The sequence below is a fragment of the Capra hircus genome, assembly GCF_001704415.2.
Source record: "Capra hircus breed San Clemente chromosome X unlocalized genomic scaffold, ASM170441v1, whole genome shotgun sequence".
NCBI classification, from domain to species: Eukaryota; Metazoa; Chordata; class Mammalia; order Artiodactyla; family Bovidae; genus Capra; species Capra hircus.
In genome coordinates this window covers 40,508,427-40,528,399 of record NW_017189517.1, presented here as the reverse complement: position 1 = coordinate 40,528,399, position 19,973 = coordinate 40,508,427, and the positions used below count along the sequence as shown (strand labels likewise).

Below are 19,973 nucleotides of genomic sequence, written 5' to 3'. Positions count from 1 at the left end.
CATAGACTAGCCCCTACTTGCCACAACAACTAGAGAAAGCCCACACTCAGCAATGAAGATCCAGTGCAGCCAAGAAACAATTAAATTAAAAAAATTAATCACTCAGATAAAAAATGAAGTATTGCTATGGACATATTAAGTATGAAGGCTACAAAAGTTTTGCTTTCAGACCTCTTTTTAATTAACATTTAAAATTTTTGCTGATTATATAAGCAATACCTGTTCTTTACAGAAAAATGGAAAATACAGAAAATCATAACTGAAAATAAAAATGACCTATACTACTACTATCCAGAGGTAGCCAGCCATTACTAACAGGTATGAATCCTTACAGTAGTTTTCCTGTGAAAAATATATACTTGCACTTTGGAAATAAAATTGTCATCATATTATTTATATAGTTATAATTTATATCATGCTTTTTAAATTTGCCATTTATATCAGGATCAGTTTAAAATTTCATTAACTATTCCTCTAACATATGACTTTTAATGGTTGCAAAGGCTATAGAGTTCTGTGGTTGAGGCCATGGGCTTTGGCGTCAGATAGACCTAGGGTCAAACTCACTCTATTCAACCTATTAGCAGTGTGGCCTGGGAGCAATTAACCTCTCTGAGCTTCAGGGCCCTCACCTGTAAAATGGGGATGACTGCCCTTGTAGTCTTTTTCTAATGATTAAAAATTATTAATGTATTTAAATAACTTAGCACAGTGTCTGGCAATAGTACACTATTCAATAAATGTTAGCTTTAATCATTTTTGTATAATATTCCATAGAATGGATAAAGCATAATTTATTTTAACAGTAAAACATGTCACACTGCAGTTTGTAGCCTTGCGCATATTTATGATTCTTAAGATAACTTTGTAGAAGGGAGAGTTTGGGAGAGTTTCTGGATTAAAGGGCATGAACCAATTTCAGACTTGTATTAATAATGAAAGTGAAAGTCTCTCAGTTGTGTCCGACTCTTTGTGACCCATGGACTGTACAGTCCATGGAATTCTGCAGGCCAGAATACTGGAGTGGGTAGTCGTTCCCTTTTCTAGGGGATCTTTCCAACCCAGGGATCAAACCCAGGTCTCCCTCATTGCAGGCAGATTCTTTACCAACTGAGCTATCAGGGAAGCCCTGTATTAATAATGCATCCTTCTAAATTGCCCTAACAAAAATTAAATATCTTTATACCACCCTCAACAACCTATGAGAGAGCCTGTTTCCCAGCACACTTGCCAACAGTGAGTATTCTTTTTTTTTTACATATCTTTGCCAATTTTGTAAGTGAAGATGGCATCTTGAGAATTACTTTGTATTTCCTTAGTTACTTGAAATGCTTAACTTTTTCCTTACATTTTTAGTGGCCAGTTGTATTTCTTTTTTCATAAACTCTTTTTCTCTTTTGAGGTTCACCTCTCTACAGATTAAATTCCTTCCTTCATATTCTCCCCTACTGACCTGATATAAGTTTGATGCTTCACAAAGTAACAAATCCAGGTATCAGGGAATTCAGGTTTTCTAATCCCATTGCCGGCAAAAAAGGAATAAACCCTTTCTCGTCCTGGCACGACTATCCTCTGCTCTTTTCAGATGGTGCCATTGACTGTGACTTCAAGTCATTTCACCTCCTAGACCTTGATTTGCTAAAATGTTAATGGTTAACAGTTGCCACACATCACTTAAGGGAGAAATGATTCATACCTTCTGCAGGACGCTGACATCAAGTTATGAGAGGTCACAGAGCAGGAACTGTTCCCTTCAAATTGAAGGGATTTAGGATGTATTTATGGAAGAGATGTTTTTGAGCTAAGGTGAGAGAGGAAGATTTGGATGTATAAAGTAGTATGGAGGATGCTTTTGGGGTAGAATTCATTCATCTGCGCTCTCCCCTAGGGATCCTGCTAGATACCCAACTGTGACATTTTCCCACTAGGAATACTCTTTTCCTAATTCTCAAAACCACACACAGGCCCTTCCAGGAGGATTCAGCATGAGACATTGTTTAACTTGGGCAGAGATAAAAGCTTTAAAAACATGTGGGGGAATATCAGGATTTCAGCATGAAAGCAAGATTGTTGGCTAGTGGAGGACATGATTCATGCCCATTATTAATTTCTACTCCACACATTTTAAAACACAGAGCCAGACACAGAGCAGGTACTCAGTGAATGTCTCCTGACGTGATTTTTTAAAAGAGAAGTTTAGTTGGTTTACAATATTACATTAGTTTCAGGTATGCTGCTGCTACTGCTGAGTCGCTTCAGTCGTGTCCGACTCTGTGCGACCCTATAGACGGCAGCCCACCAGGCTCCGCTGTCCCTGGGATTCTCCAGGCAAGAACACTGGAGTGGGTTGCCATTGCCTTCTCCAAGTTTCAGGTATACAACATAGCAATTTAGTATTTTTATCAATTATCCTCCATTTAAAGTTATTATCAACTAATGGCTATGTTCTTTGTGCTGTACAATATATCCTTGTTGATTATTTTATGCATATGTGCTTTCCTGGTGGCTCAGAGGTTAAAGCGTCTGCCTCCAATGCGGGAGACCTGGGTTCGATCCCTGGGTAGGGAAGATCCCCTGGAGAAGGAAATGGCAACCCACTCCAGTATTCAATCCCATGGATGGAGGAACCTGATAGGCTACAGTCCACAGGGTCGCAAAGAGTCAGACACGACTGAGCAACTTCACCTTCATGCATAGACAAGTACTATGTGAAATCTAAAAAATAAAACAAACAAGTATATATAACAAAACTAAAACAGATTCCCCAGATTCACAGATATAGAAAATGCTAGTGGTTACCAGTGGTGAAAGGGAATCAGGAAGAGACGCAAATTGACTGGATGTATTGAATTGAACTCCAGTTAAGTGACTATACAGTCCCTCAATTTTGTAGGTACAAATTCCAGGGAACATGAAGAGAAAGGCTTTGGATATACACATTTCTTGTGTTTGTGTGAAATGATGTATACAGAACATCAGCATTTGAAGCAGGGCTTGAAATGAAAAAAAAAAAAAACCAACAAACTGCAAATGACCTAAATGTCCATTACTTGGGGATTTGTTAAATAAATAATGGTGTATGCATATAATAGAATTCTATATAGCTATTAAAACCAGAATTAAGAACTCTTTATGCTCCAATATAGAATGATCTCTTGAGGTAAAGTTTTAAGTAAAAAGAAAATAAGAAAAAAGCTGTTAGTTTAATCTGTTTTAAAACAAAACATGTGCTTATATATACAATAAAATACCTTTGGAAATATACAAAAGAACCTGTTAACATAGACTGCCTTTGGAGAAGGGAACCAAGTGGCTACTAAACAGAGATGGGAGAATTCCTTCCACTCTTTTGAGATTTTTTCCCCTTATTTTCTCTCTTTTTAAAACTGAGAAATATAACTTATAAAAAGTACATAAAATATATGTGTAAAATGTATTGAATTATTACAAAGCAAATCCCCATGTAATCACTGCTTGGGTCGAGAAATAGAATAATTATTTACATCCACAAAAGCCCTGTGTCACTGGGACTTCCCTGGTGGCGCTCTGGATAGGAGTCTGCCTGCCAATGTAGGGAACACAGGTTCAGTCCCTGGTCTGGGAAGATTTCACATGCCGCAGAGCAACTAAGCCCGCATGCCGCAACTACGGAGCCCGACTGCTGCAACTCCCAGAGCCCGCACGCCTAGAGCCTCTGCTCTGCAACAAGAGAAGCACTGCAGAAAGAAGCCTGCGTACCACAACCAGAGAGTGGCCCCCACTCACTGCAACTAGAGAAAGTCTGTGCAAAAGCAACAAGGACCCCACGCAGCCAAAAATAAAAAGAAAGAAAGAAAATTAAAACCCCCTGTGTCACCAATAGGAGATATAGTTTTCACTGAATATCCTTTTGTATCTTTGGAATTTTGAAGTGTGTGAATACATTAACTATTTAACAGCTACTTTCTCCCTTCTTTCCCACTCCTCACCAAAGTGCCATAGACATCGTCAACTGTTTTATGGAAAGGTTGATATAGCAGCTTTTCCATAGCCAAAAAGCAGTAACAGTTAAAATTTACTTTATTCTATATTTTGCATATATTAACTAATCAGTCTACATACAGGAAGTCATGGAATCCTCAGGACAATCTTATGAAGTAGTTACTACTGCTGTCTATATTGTGCAGATAAGAACATGGAGGCACACAGCAATAAGTTACTTGTTCAAAGTGATATTGTGACTATGAGGTAGGGAACTGGGATTTATATCCAGGCCAGTGTGTCCCAGAATACAAGTTCTTTACTGCTACACTCTTCTGCCTTTGTAAATTCTAGAACTCGGGCTCTGAGGCACTGTGGTGACCGACACTTGGCAAGTAGAGAAAATTCGTGGCTCTGGGCCACCAGCTGGGAGCCCAAGGGCTGACTCAGACATGCCACTACCCAGGCAAAGACACAAGCAATTAAGAATGGACAGGATGCAGTGGGTCTGGGGTATCACCCAGCTGGCAAATCTCACAGACCATTTAAATGACCTTCCTAGGGCATCTGGGAAGTAAAATGCTGGTCAACTCTCCCAGTCTGACCTCAGAGCTTCCCCAGTGCCTAAGAGCTAGGTAAATATTTTTTGAATGAATGAATAAACTCTTTCTACCTATAAACTGGGAAAGTTTAGGAACCTATCCTACAGAAATATCTGCAGAAGTGGATGAGGGTATCTGCTGCAGTTTTGGTTGCAATAGCAAGACTGCAATCAACTCGGATGTCCATCAACAAGGGACTAGTTCAGTGGACTGTGTCAGAGAGGTGGCACAGCCTGACAGTGAAGGGTGTGGGCTCTGAGCCAGCACACTCAAGTTTCCATCCTGGCTTCTCGACCTATCAGTGCAGGTTTGGACAAGATCCCTGACTTCATATTTCAGTCCCTGCATCTGTGAAACAAGAATAACAAAAAGATGTACTTCATAGCCTTGTTGTAAGGACTTAATTCATAGTTACCATCTAGCAAGCACTCAAATCTTTTCTCTTATTGCAGTCACTCATGCCATGAAGTGACAGGGGCTTCGCTGATAGCTCAGGCAGTAAAGAATCTGCCTGCAGTGCAGGAGACCTGGGTTTGATTTCCGGGGCCGGAAGATCCCCTGGAGGAGGGCATGGCAACCCACTCCAGCATTCTTACCTAGAAAATCCCATGGACAGAGGAGCTTGGTAGGCTACAGTCCATGGGGTCAAAAGAGTCAGATACAACTTAGTGACTAAACCACCATGCCATGAAATATTACATAGCTGTTAAAAAAGAAGGAGGTAGGTCTGTACCGACTGATTTGAACAGATGCCAAAGATATGTGTTTTAGGTTTTAACACAGTTTCAGAGTGAATGTGTCTGGTATAACTTTAATTTTATTTTAAAAAAAATCTAAAACTAAAACACGAAAAATCTCTTCTTTCTGTGTATGCACAGAAAGAAAGCCTACAAGGATACACAAATTGTTTAGTGACATTTCTTCTGGAGAGTTGTATTAAGGGGACTCTCATGTTGAGTTTATACACTTTGTGTGTTTGTGTGTATAAAGTTTTTTATAACAAGGATTTATTGTTCTTGGATGAAAATAAATAGGGAGGCTCAGGAAAGAACAAGACAGTGAAAAGAAGACCCTTTTTTGTGAGTACAGATTCCTCTCTCCAACCCAAGGTAGCACTGCATGATGGCCCCCCTCTCACAGCACTGCCTTTCTACCCGACAGCATGGCACTAGGATATGAGACACATTTCATCTGCACCAAACCTTATTATGTGTTCCTAAAATACTTCCTGCAATGCAGCCAAAACCCAAGTTTCTGCTTCAGATGCTCTCACCTAATGAATAAATCATGGGCCACAGATTGTCAAGCTGGTAGAGACCTTAGAGATTATCCAGGCCAACCCCCTCATTTACAAATGGAAACAATGAAATGTGTTTCTGAGAAGGTAGCTGTCAGAGAAGGTAGCTGTCAAGCAATTTCGAGAAAGAAAATTTCTTTTCCATTGGAAAAAAGTCAGAGATGCATCCTTATGAGGACAATTTTACTATAAAAACCAATTAATAAACAAACTTATGGTTACCAACAGGGAAAGGGGGAAGGGATAAGTTAGGAACTTGGGATTAACATATACACACCTATATATAAAATAGGTGGCCAACAAGGACCTACTTATAGCACAAGGAATTATACTCAGTATCCTATAATAAGCTATAATGGAAAAGAATATGAATACATATGTATATGTGTGTATATAACTAAATCACTATGCTATACACCTGAAACTAAAACAAGATTGCCAATCAACTATACTCCAATTAAAAAAAGAAGAAAGAAAACCAAATGAAATAAAAGATATAGGAATTGGAAAGGAAAAAAGAAACAATTAATGCAATGTATCTGAAACCTTTACACACTGCTGATGGGAGTATAAATTATTAACCATTTTGGAGAACAAACTGACAGTATCTCCCAAAAGTGAAGATTCTCATATCCTGTGACAGGACAATTGCCTTCTAAATATATACCCAATAGCAATAGTCACATAAGAATATATCCTCAGAAAAAAAAAAAGAATATCTCCTCAGAAATGATCATAGTAGCCCTAATTGTGAGCCCCAAACTGGAAACAGCCTAAATGTCTATCAACTGCAGAATGGATAAATAAATCATATTTCTTAAATGGAATGCTATATAATAGTGAAAAGTGAATGAACCAGAGCCACATGTCACAATGTGGATGAATTTCACAAATATAACATTGAATAGGAAAAAAAAAAAACAAATTGAAGAAGGATACATACCATTGATATACATTTTTAAAACATAAAGCAGTGGCATATGGTGCTTAAAGACATATACATACGCAGTACAAATATAAATAAATGCATGAGAGGAACTTTGGTCACAGAGGACAGACAGGGGATTTCAAGTCTATTGGTGATGTTTTTTTCTTAAGCTGCTGCTGCTAAGTCGCTTCAGTCGTGTCCGACTGTGCAACCCCATAGACAGCAGCCCACCAGACTCCCCCATCCCTGGGATTCTCCAGGCAAGAACACTGGAGAGGGTTGCCATTTCCTTCTCCAATGCATGAAAGTAAAAAGTGAAAGGGAAGTTACTCAGTCGTGTCCAACTCTTCGAGACCCCATGGACCGCAGCCTACCAGGCTCCTCCATCCATGGGATTTTCCAGGCAAGAGTACTGGAGTGGGGTGTCATCGCCTTCTCCCTTTTCTTAAGCTAGGTGGTGAATATCCTGATTTTCGTTATTCTTTACATCTCTTTGAATGCCCCCAAATTTTCTAGCACATTGTTTTAAAAAATGCAACAAATCACATGCTGAAAGGGAAATTCAGAATTTTCAGATACAACAAAATAACGAAAGAAATCTGTAAGGTACACATGTCTCACTAAAAATGACAGGATCGTTCCTTCAACCTGCTTCTTTTCCCGGGACTATTTTCACAGAACGGAAACTGCTGCCTGTGTGTTAGTCGCTCAGTCGTGTCCGACTCTTTGTGACCCCATAGACTGTAGCCTGCCAGGCTCCTCTGTCCGTGGGATTTCCCAGGCAAGAATCCTGGAGTGGGTTGCCATGCCCTTCTTCAGGGGATCTTTCTGACCCAGGGATTGAACATGAGTCTCCTGCATTGCAGATGGATGCTTTACCACTGAGCCACCAGGGAAGCCCAGGGAACCTGCTAAAGGACAGAAATTGGGCATAAAGGACTGAGAATCAGGATATATGGGTTCCACTCTCTCAGATGCTCAAAAAGAACAATTTCATTAAACCTCTCAAATTTTCACCCTTCAAAATGTGGTGCTGGATTAGATTATTTTTACAAGTTTTTTTCCATATGCCAGTTTATTCCAGGATTTTTTTTTGAGCAGCAATTCCTAACACTGTGTGTGCAAGATACAAAAATTTTTCCATGGAGAAAAGAGGTCCCTGATCAAATCCATGTGGATTTCACTGGGTTGAACAGAATTAAACAGATTTCTGTACAGCAGTACTTCTCAGAGCCTTTAATACACTTACATACATGATGACTCTCCAAAAGGAGAATTCAGTTATGAAGCATTTTCAAAAAAAGAAAAAGATTGGACCATGGAATACACCCCACCCCCCACCACAACTCCTTATGTTAAAACAGAATCTATTAACATTCTCTGCAAACAGTGTTCTGTGGAACATCGGTGGTCTGGTAAATGTCATCCTAGAAGGATTTATCTCACTTGCTCTTTCAGTCGCTGATGTGTGTGTAGAAGAATCTTTCCTAAGACAGGAATGTAGTTTCCTAGTTTAACTTCCAGAATGGGTTTCCTGTGAATGTCTCTGACCAGTGTAAAACGCTGTCTTCTCAGGCTTCATTAGTGAGAGCCTATCCTCTCTGACTATTCATGGGGCTCTCAAGGCAAGAATGCTGAAGTGGTTTGCCATTCCATTCTTCCTTTGCAGGAGAAGAAGGGGATGACAGATGATGAGATAGTTGAATGGCATCACCCACTCAATGGACATGAGTTTGAGCAAACTCTGGAAGATAGTGAAGGACAGGGAAGCCTGGTGTGCTGCAGTCCATGGGGTGGCAGAGAATTAGACATGACTGAGCGACTGAACAACAAATCCTCTCTGACACAGTGGCAGATTTCACATCAGAAACTTTTGTACGTCTGTGGTTAGAAGTGCTTCCTGAATGGCCCCTCTGTGCCTGGCTCTTGGACCTTTGCTAACTTCGCTGCTTCGAGCCGTGCTCCCACTTGGGTGATGGTAGAGCTGAAGTGTGCTCAGACCCAGAGTTCAGGCTGAATGCCTGGGGGACAAGTCTCGTGGGAAGAGGAGCCCTGTCCAAGTGCCCTCATTGTACGGCACTGGCTTACAGGAGGCAGAACTGCAGAGTCGAGGCCAGCCCACCCAGGAAAAGAGGGGCTCTTTTCTTCTTTCAGGGATAGGATACTTATCACTTCCACTGGCAGCACTGCCTTTTGGGGGGAGGGTTCCTTGGATGGTCCCAGGGTTTTCTGGAACCATCTCCTCATCCTAAGCCCAGAGAGGAAATCTCCTGAGGTTTGTGGCCCCCACTGGGCCTTTTAAAAGGTGTCAATGTATGGCAAAACCAATACAGTATTGTAAAGTAAAATAAAGTAAAAATAAAAATTAAAAAATAAATTAAAAAAAATTGGATGGAAATATATAAAAAAATAAAAATAAATAAAAGGTGATTTACCTGAGGGCCTTTAATCTAGAAACAAGGATCCCATTTGGAAAAGTCAGGCGCTAAGGAGGACGAGACAGAGAGGTTTTTTTTTAAAGGCTTTTTTTCTTTTGAACAATCAGAAAGAAAACATAAGAGAAAAGTATGTTCGTTTCCAAGCTGTGGGAGCTACCCTTCCTCTCTCTCTACCTCGCTCCACCCCAGCCTGACCCAGCCCCGGCTACCGCCTGGGACCCAATCTCTCTGAGGCCTGGCTCTTCCTACCAAAAAAGAGCAAGGTAAGTCTTAACCCACACAGTCTCAGGGCCACTTACCAGGCTGGGGCACAGGGCCTGAAGCCGGGGAAGGCTAAGGAGAACAGAAGGAACAGGGTGTTCGATTCCAGGAGAGGTGAGCCTGGTTTCAAAGCTCGCCAAGGTCCACTCTCAAGAGTGGAGAGGTGCCTCCTGGTTACAAGGGGGTAGAAAGGACATCAAGGGGAGCAGCCAGGAGGAAAACTGCAAGAGGGGAAGCTGGACTGAGCCAGGAAGTAAATGCAGAGATTAGGATGTGCCTTCAACCCCAGCCTCCTAGGTCAGAGCCCAGTTTGCTCCAAGGAAGCGCTCCTGAGTCCTGTCTGCCGGCCAGACAATCATTTGTTCAGGGGACCTGCTCTGAGGTCCCATGTCTCCTCTGTCCTCCCTTTTCAGCCAATGCTTTCTACACACCTTCCCTTCCCTCCCACCAGGAGATCCATCCATGGACAAAAAGCCTGCCATTGAGAACAGACATAAATAAATAAACAAATGAGTTAATAAATAAATACCCCTCTCCTCTCAAAGCAGCAAACTGTGGACCTTTCTCTTATTCATTTTTAGACCCTACTTGCTCAAATTGGCTGGAGTTTCTATTCCTGGGCATTTTTTTTTCTTTCTATGAATCCAAGCGGTAGCTACTTCATTGTGGGCATTTTTTAATGTAAGTCTTCCCCCAAAGGCACAAGCAGATGGCTGGCAGGCAGGTGCACACACACACACACACACACACACACACAGAGTACCTCTGGAGCCTACCCTCCTTCAGTCATTCCCCCAGTGGGCTGAAAAAGGGCGAGGCTCAGAAATCATTTCTCTGTGGCCTACCTTCTGATTCCGGCAGGTCTGAGGATCAGGCGGCAACTGGGAGCTGGGTGGCTGGAGCTGGGCTGCTTCTGTGAATCAGCAAAGAAGTCCCTGAGACAGGAATGCCGACAGCTGCTGTATGCACACTCTCCCTCCGTCTCTCCCACCTCCCTGTCCTCCTTCTGCCCCTCCTCCCCTCTTTCGGAGCCGCTCTGTGTTGCTATGCAATCATATCATTGGCACTAATAGCATCTATCCGACCTCAGGCAAAGATACCCTTGACCGGGCAGATGCAGGAAGAGCAAGGACAGTTTAGTGAAACTACCAGAGCCTTGGCGGCTCTCGGAGATTTCAGTTCATTAGAAGCTGAAGAGGAAAGCGGAAGAGGCTGAGAGGCAGAGGGGGAGAGGCTTCCACTGGGGAGGAGGAGACAAAAGAGGCTGGGAGATCAATACAAGCTGCTGAGCCAGGAGCCTGGGCCCCAACTTCCACAGATCGAGCTCAGAGCCAAAGCCAACTTCAGAGCCAGAAGCTGGCATGATCCCTTGGTAGCCAGTCCAGGATTCAGTTTCTGTGTTGGAGGTTGAAACACTCTGCTCTAGAATTGTCACTGGTACCCAAGGTAGAGTCTTGGGCCCAGGGCAGTCTGCCAGTCACCCGTTAAGTTCCATCCTCACCTCCTCTTAGATCTAAAGGTGGAGAAATCCTTGCCCATGAGGAGAGCAAAATGCACCCTGAATGATTTGAGAAAACACAGCTCCTTCGTGCCTCCACTCAGCCACTACACCAGTCACTCTCCTTCCTTCTGTCCATACTAGGCTTTACTCTTTTAGCTGTCACCTCTGTTTAAGAGAAAAGGGTATGAATGCCAAACACATTGCCAGACATGGGAGAAACAACTGAAGAGATGGAGACAGTTATGTCCCTTTGTAGGGTGCCCAGAGCAGAGTACAGTAACTCAATAAAGATTTACCGAATGAGTAAATGGGGTGGATGGATGGATCAATGGCAGTCAGAAGGCCCCCACCCAAATCCTCTTACACAAACACACTCATACTTAAAGGCCCCGTAGCTCCAGATCAGGGCAAAGAATAAGAGAAGCATTCTTCTTTCCTCTCTTCATTTCTGAGAACAGGGTGTGTATGACAGGGAAAAACAGATTGGTTTGGGGGTGGGTTGCTTAATTTCACTCATTTGCCTCTAAGAACTTTATAAGCTCTGATCGCACTGCAATTTAGAAGAGAATACACTTCCTGGCTCAAAGAACTTGGCACTAGTGTTGACAAAGTTTCTATAAAGACTGAGAATTAATACCATTATTATGATTGTTAGAGAAAACTCTCAGATAGGAAATAACTAGCACATGTATGTGTTTTCTTTTGAGATAAAATGTTAAAAACTTAAGCTGCTGGTGTCAGTGAAAGATTAGCCATAAGGCTGGATCTCTTTAAAACAAACAAAATTGGAACCAACTGCTCCCTCCACCAAACAAGGCTTTCAGAGCTGAGTGAGTGACCCCTCCTGCCTGGCCAAAACAGCAGCAGCCAGGCCCCCATGCCAGCGCAGAAAAGGCCTTTGATTTCTGAAGGGTTTTGAAAGCACATCCCGGCTTCTCAACCTACATACCCCCGACAGAGCATTTCTGAGCTCCCCAGCCTTGCCCTGCCTGGCCCCAGTCTTAGCTCTGCCAGCATGCAGGTTTTCTCAGCACCATCCTGACCCAAAGCCCCAGGAGCCCTTTACACCTGACTTGGAATGACTTGGGGATAGGGGGAGTTGGCTAGAAGAAAGATTAGAGAAACACTCTGAGAAACTGTTTGGGTTGGCACAGTGCAGAGCACACACCAAACACATGCAACCTAACTTCAATCTCACCCCTGGCACCAGTAGGCTGGTGGGTCAATCCAAAGCCGAGCTTAGATCTAGAAGGAGGAAGGAGAATGAACCGGATGGGATACTTGTTCCCCACCTTGACTGCACTTGGAACTGCCCAAATCACCGTAAGCACTCAGAATCCTTCTTCATTTTTCTATCTCTAGAGAAAACATTCAGGTAGCAGATACAAAAAGACAGTACCAGCCTCCAGGAAAATAAACCCATAGAGTTTCTTTCACAGGATACAACAAAATCTTTCCCCAGATCTCCTTCCCACTGACCCAGTCATCATGGAATCATTGTTCCTTTACTTCAAGCACTCAGACCTCCTGTGAAAAATGAGGATATTACCATGAGACAAAAAACATTATCAGCAACCAACAATTAAGATTTAATTATTAGATTATAATAATGGCTAACATTATTGAGAATTTACTTCAGGCTAGGCACTGTTCAAAGTGCTTTGCATACGTTATTAGCTCATTTCATCCACATAGTAGATTAAAAATAGGTTCTATTATTCATCCCACTTTATAGATAAAGCTCTATAACATGGTGAGGTTACATGACTTGCCCAAGGTCACACAGCCATGCATTATGGAGCTAAGACTTACACTAGATCTCTCTGGGCAATGCCCGCATTTTTAACCATGATGCTATACTGCCTGAATCTATGTTCTAGTGGCCTGATCAGATGTCAAACCTAGGTAGGTCATTGAGACAACTGTGACTAGGACAAAGTCCCTGGATAGTTTTTCTAATCTTTTGTGCCTTTCTCAAGCTATTTTCTCCATTCAAAATGTCTACCTTCCCTTTAGAGATCAAAAACACAAAGTCCCAAGTGAGCAGACTCCACACAAATTTTGATTAAAACTATGAATGGAGTATGAAAGGGAAAAGACAAGTGACCCTGAGATGAGGTGGATCGCTCCAGTTTGCTATAGTTCCCACACGGCCCACTGTACTCTGCTGCTGCTAAGTTGCTTCAGTCGTGTCTGACTCTGTGCGACCCTGTAGATGGCAGCCCACCAGGCTCCCCCGTCCCTGGGATTCTCCAGGCAAGAACAATGGAGTGGGTTCCATTTCCTTCTCCAATGCATGAAAGTGAAAAGTGAAAGTGACTCACTCAGTCGTGTCCAACTCTTAGCGACCCCATGGACTGCAGCCAACCAGGCTCCTCCGTCCATGGGATTTTTCAGGCAAGAGTACTGGAGTGGGGTGCCATTGCCTTCTCCGCACTGTACTCTAGTCATTTATATTTCCTGTTTAGCTCCTGTGGTTTTTCAGTGGGTGCCATCTCATAGGCTACCCAAGGTGCACTCTTTACTGTGGTATTTTGGGGGTATTTGGAGGAGGACTGTTTGATTTTTGTTTCCTGGAGGGTATTGAGATAGTCTCTATAGTTGTCTCTCAGGAGAGGTAACATCTTTGCTTGAACATTGCAATTCGACAGAAAATTTCACTCTGACATTTAAATCCCATGCATGCTCAGTTGCTCAGTCACATCCAACTCTGTGACCCCTAGAGCTGTAGCCCACCAGGCTCCTCTGTCCATGGGATTTCCAAGGCAAGAATACTGGAGTGGGTTGCCATACCCATCTCCAGGGAATCTTCCTGACCCAGGGATCGAACTTGAGTCTCCTGCATTGCAGGTGGATGCTTTACCCCTGAGCCACCGGGGAAGCCCATTTAAATCCCAGGGACACTCGTTTTCACCCAAGCGACATTTGGACAAAGCAAGCACACAGGCTAGCTTCAACTATTTTTCTGAGGAGGACAAAGAAAGATCAAAGGACATCAGGCCACAAGCTTTGATTGTAGCTCTACCCTGGTAACCTGTAGGAGGATGTTTGAGACCCATCCTAGTATCACTGAGCAGGACTTTGCTCAGTGGACAAGGATAGGTGGGGCATTTCAGGCAGAGATAAAACATGTGCAGAGTTACAAAGCTGACAGAGCACTGCTTGCTAAGGGATTGTAAGTACTAGAGCACTAAGCTAGGATGGGGTTGCTGGTGGGAAGCAGCAGGGAGTGGCAGATGAAGCTTTGCAAGCACACATGAAGGCGCTAGGGTCATCTGTGTTTTTGTGTTTTTTCAAGTAGTGAAGTGGCATGGTCAGATTTATGTTTTAGAAGTATTACTATCATTCTAATGGCTTCCCTGGAAAAGACAAGTTTTTACATTGAAGTATAGCTGATTTACAGTATTAGTTTCATGTGTACAACATAGCGACTCAATTTCTTTTATAGATTATACTCCATCTAGAGTTATTACAAAATAATGGCTATATTTCCCTGTGCTGGAAAATATATCCTTGTTGCTTATTTATTATATATGTAGTGGGTTGTGTCTCCTAATCCTCTACCCCTATCCCACTCCTCCTACCTCCTCACTGATAAATACTAGTTTCTTCTTTACAGTTGTGAACCTGTATCTGATTTGCTATATTCACTAGTTTGTTGTATATTTTAGATTCAACATATAAGTGACATCATACAGTATTTGCCTTTCTCCATCTGACCTATTTTACTTAGTACAATACCGTCCAGGTCAATTCATGTTTCTGCAATTGGCAAAATCTCACTCTTTTTATGACTGAGTAATATTCCATTGTATATACACCTTCTTTATCCATTCATCTGTTCATAAGCACTTAGGCTGCTTCCATATCTTGATTATTAGAGATACTGCTGCTATGAACGTAAGGGTGTATGTTCTGATTAGTGTTTGTTTTTTCCTTTTGGTTATATACATAGGAGTGGATCATATTGTAGTTATAGTTTTAGGCTTTTGAGGACCCTCCATGCTGTTCTCCATAGTGGTTGCATCAATTTAGAATCCCACCAACAATGTCTTAAGATTCCTTTTTCTCCATATCCTTGCCAACATTTGTGAAGAACAATTATCGAGTGCTTGCTGCATACTAGATCTGTGCTAGAACCCAGGAGCACAGAGAAAATTTGGAAACTACCTTCAGGTTGCTCACAGCCTAATGGGTGAAACAACTAATTAAACAGAAATATAATCAACTGCAATGAAGGATGAATTGGAGGGGAGGAATGTGGAAGCTTGGATACTTGGTAGGAGGCAGTTGTAGTACTCATCTGATGAGGGCCTGAAAACAGAGCAGTTGGTAGTGAGGATGGAACAGTGCCCCCATCCCTAATGGATCTTCCTCATATTATCCTTTCCTTTTATCATTTCTTCCTAGCTTTACTACTTGCTGAGTTGCTAAAAGAGAAATAAACTGTGAATATGGTAGGTGGGGGAGAGGCGGTGTAGGTCACTCACATTGTCATTCCACAACCTTATTATTGGCCCCCAACCATATTTACCAAAAGTACTACTTGAAATTGTTTCTACTCTTCTCCAACACCCAACCCAAGCTCACCTACCTCAGCAAATAACCACCATTTTTGTTTGGCTGAGTGGTGAAAGATATCCCTGTAAAAGTCCTCTCTACTTCAGAATTTCATCCCATCTTCTTCCCCTCCCACCATCCTCTGACAAAGGACCTCCTTTCACTTTTTCTTCACCAAGGTCAATACCTCTGCTCATGACCTCACATCATTCTCTCTCTATCTTCTCTAGGAACTTCATGAATTTTTGTTTTTCTCTGGTTTTCATCTTCAGTCTTTTCCTTGCTTCTGACACTTTCCCCTGCTATCCAAAAACATGTGAGGAGAAGGGAGATTGCTGACTCCTGTGGGCTAGGAAAGGGGAATAATGTTTCCCCATTAGAGAGAGCCCTCCAATTCACTCTACAGGAAACCACTGCACACACAACCAGGTCAAGACTGTCTTATCAACAAGGTAGAGAAAGTTTGAAGGGAAGAAACATCATCAGGGTAAAGAATTACTAGGTTTCAGGTAAGGCTGTGAAGTAAAAAGTCTCACTAAGAAAATGCAGAGGAGGGCTTCCCTGGTGGCCCAGTGGTAAAGAATCCGCCTGCAAATGCAGGAGACACAGGTTCGATCCCTGATCTGGGAAGATCCCACATGCCACAGGGCAACTAAGTCCATGCGCCACAACTACCGAGCCAGTGCTCTAGAGCTGAGCCGCAACTAGAGAAAGCTCACATTCAGCAACACCCAGTGCAGACAAATACAATATTGTAAAGTAATTAGCCTCCAATTAAAATAAATAAACTTAAATTTTAAAAAGAAAAAACCTTAAAAAAATTAAAAAATAAATTAGTAGATAAATAAATCTTAAAAAAAGAAAATGCAGAGGATAATAATAATAATAATAAACTTTTTGACCAAAAGGGAAAGGGAAGAGAGATAAATTGGGAATTTGGGATGTTAAGATACACACTACTATATAGAGAATAGATAACCAATAAGGACCTACTGTATAGCACAGGGAACTACATTCAATATCCTGTAATAACCTACAATGGAAAAGAATCTGCAAAAGATATACTTTTGCAAAAGGTATACTTTTCTGTATCAGTTCAGTTCAGTCGCTCAGTCGTGTCCGACTCTTTGCGACCCCATGAATCGCAGCACACCAGGCCTCCCTATCCATCACCAACTCCCAGAATTCACTCAGACTCGCGTCTATCGAGTCAGTGTGAAACATCATAAATCAACTATACTTCAATAAAAATTTTAAAATAAAGAATTTGCAGAGTGGTTTTTTTTTTGCCACATTATTTTATTTACCTAGCAGAAATTGCTTCCAATGAACGGGAATTTCATGCAGCAAAATTGAAAGGGTTAAGTAGAGAGACAGAGGTGAAATGCCTCAGAAGTTGGAATTGTGAGAATGAGTCAGGCAGTAGGAGGGAGGGAGTTTCACCAAGTGTCTATAACAGACAAGGGAGCAGAAAATTGGGTGCTATGTTGGAGGAACACATTTGAAATGTAGGGACACACTGCTGAAAAGGCTGGGTTTTGTCACTGAAATTGGTAAAGAATAAGGTGAAACCACAACAGAGAAGGGTTGAAGAATCAGTGTTGCCCCAGTCAACAGTCTTGGCACCCTCTGCTCTTTCTGCTGAACATCTCAAAATGTAGAACTCATCTTACACACTTGGCTACCTCCCACCCTCTTCTGCTGCTTTTCAAGCTTCTGCTACACCAGACCCAGCAGCTGGGATGTTATATAACCAAATATGTTCTATTTATGTTCTTAAATGTATTCCATTTAGACCAAAAGCATTCAAGCTACAGTAAAGGTGGTATAGTGGAAAGAACACAGAATTAGGGGTCAGAAGACAAAGGTTCTAATACAATTTTGCTACCAAATTGCTGTTAACCTTTTTGAACCTTGGGTTTTTTTCCCCCTTCACCAGAAAGAGGATAATATCTGCTCTGTTCACTTGATTAGGTTGAGAATCAAACAGAATAATGGATATCAGTATATATTGAATATACTGAAATTATAAAATGCTGCTCAAATATAAAAGATTATTATTTCCATTGCTTCAAGGTCCTGGTGGTTCTCCTATCTGCAAAAGACATAAAGACTCGGAGTAGATTATAGCAGCTAAAGAAGCAGAGCCAGAAATGTAATTAGCTCCCTGTCTCCATAATAGATCAGATACTATATGCTTTAAGTAGACATACCAACAAGGCACATCAGATCATTTATCATCCTTCACATTATCAACATTCTCATCCTCTTTCCAGCTGAGAAGGCTAGATATATACACACACACTAACAACCTTCACATATGCAATTCTAGGCTAGGATATACAATACAATGGTAGCTCAGACGGTAAAGAATCTGCCTGCCTGCAATATGGGAGACCTGGGTTCAATCCCTGGGTCTGGAAGAGCCCCTGGAGGAGGAAACGACAAATCCCTCCAGTATTCTTGCCTGGAGAATCCTGTTGACCGAGGGGCCAGGAGGGCTATAGTCCATGGTGTCGCAGAGTCAGACACGACTGAGCGACTAAGCGTTCACTTAAAGTAAGACTCTGTCAGTGTTAAAAGGATGGCTTACACAGTGTTTTCTGGCCAATAATCAACAACTCACAGCTACTGCATGAGCCCCTCCTTAGACTTGATCTTAAATGCAGTCTTATAAGGGTGAATAAAGTCGGTGGGTATCTACTTGATATGACTTGAGGAAGACTGAAATGCTATCACTAATCAAAATGATTTCCCCTGCTGGCCCTGTCATGAGACCTGCAATTCCCTACTAATCTCTTCTTTCAGGTTAAGGCATCTGTCAAAATGTAAGTGCTATCTTCAGTCATGATACATTATAATCAGTAGTTTATCACTTTCATTCTGATCACCAGACAGGTATGGAATGCAGAGCAAATTATATCAAAGAGGAAGGCAGACAGGAAGCTTCAGTATGATGTATGATGGACAGCTAGAGTCCAAAGAGTCCAGAAGAAGACACTTAGAAACCTCAAGCACCAAAGAAGTAACATTACAAATCCTATATGCCGTGTTGTGCTAAGTCACTTCAGTTGTGTCCAACTCTTTAAGACCCTATGGACTGTAGTCCTCCAGGTTCCGGTGTCCATGGGATTCTCAGGCAAGAATACTGGAGTGGGTTGCCTTGTCCTTCTTCAGGGGATCTTCCCACCCCAGGGATTGAACCCGCGTCTCTTATGTCTCCTGCATTGGCAGGTGGGTCCTTTACCACTAGCACCACCTGCTTCCCTGGTGGCTCAGAGGTTAAAGCGTCTGCCTCCAATGCGGGAGACCTGGGTTCGATTCCTGGGTCAGGAAGATCCCCTGGAGAAGGAAATGGCACCCCACTCCAGTATTCTTGCCTGGAGAATCCCATGGAGTGAGGAACCTGGTGGGCTGCAGTACACGGGGCCACAAAGAGTCGGACACGACTGAGTGATTTTACTTACTTACTTACTTACTTACTTAGCGCCACCCGGGAAGCCCCACAAATCCTATATGCCAATATATAATTCAAGATAAAAATAATATTAACCTATAAAGTAGGCATAAGATGGTTCAACAAAATCTGATTTTTCCCATAATTTACACTGCAATTCTTTTCTATTGCTATACAATTCATACTTCAAAAGTATACACTTCAATGGTGTTTAGTATATTCAAAGTTGTGCAACGACCACTATGATCAATTATAGAATATTTTCATCACCCTATCCCCTACAAAAAAACCTTATCAGTCACTCTCTTTTTCCCTCGTCCCCTCCTAGCTCTAGGCGACCACTAATCTACTTTCAGTCTATGTAGTTTTTCCTATTCAGGACATTTTACCTAAATGGAATCATACAATGTGTGATCTTTTGTGTCTGGCTTCTCTCACTCAGCATAATGACATCAAGATTCCTTCTTGTTGCAGCATGTATCAGCCCTTCACTCCTTTTATGGCTGAATAATATTCCCTTTTATGGATATAACACATTTTGTTTAGCCATTCATCAGTTGATAGACATTTGGGTTGCCTCCACATTTAGGCTATTATTGAGTATTGCTGCTATGAACATATGTGTATAAGTTTTTGTATGCACATATGTTCTAAATTCTTTTAAGTATATATCTAGGAATAGAATTGCTGGGTTATATAGTAACTCTATATATTTCACTTTTGAGGGACTACCAGACTCTTTATCATAGTGGTTATACGATTTTATGTTCCCGCCACACCAATACTTGTTATTGTTTTTTGATTATAGTATCCTAGAGAGGATCATCAAAAAAGCAAGAGAGTTCCAGAAAAACATCTATTTCTGCTTTCTTGACTATGCCAAAGCCTTTGACTGTGTGGATCACAATAAACTGTGGAAAATTCTGAAAGAGACCACCTGACCTGCCTCTTGAGAAACTGATATACAGG

The 19,973-nt window shown here is 41.9% G+C and overlaps 1 protein-coding gene across 2 annotated transcripts in view; it reads right to left on the bottom strand.

Moving 5' to 3' along the window:
* Positions 1 to 10,682, bottom strand: part of DRP2 (dystrophin related protein 2) — a 44,791-nt gene extending 34,109 nt beyond the window's left edge. The window contains exons 1-2 of one of the 2 annotated variants that reach the window (XM_013976171.2): positions 10,636 to 10,682; positions 10,332 to 10,399 (exon numbers count right to left, since the gene is read on the bottom strand). The gene's annotated coding sequence lies outside the window, so the exon portion shown is untranslated. Of the gene's footprint in view, positions 1 to 10,331 lie in introns of both variants that reach the window. The other variant, XM_005700148.3, reaches the window with a different exon arrangement.
* Between the last annotated feature and the right edge of the window lie 9,291 nt (positions 10,683 to 19,973).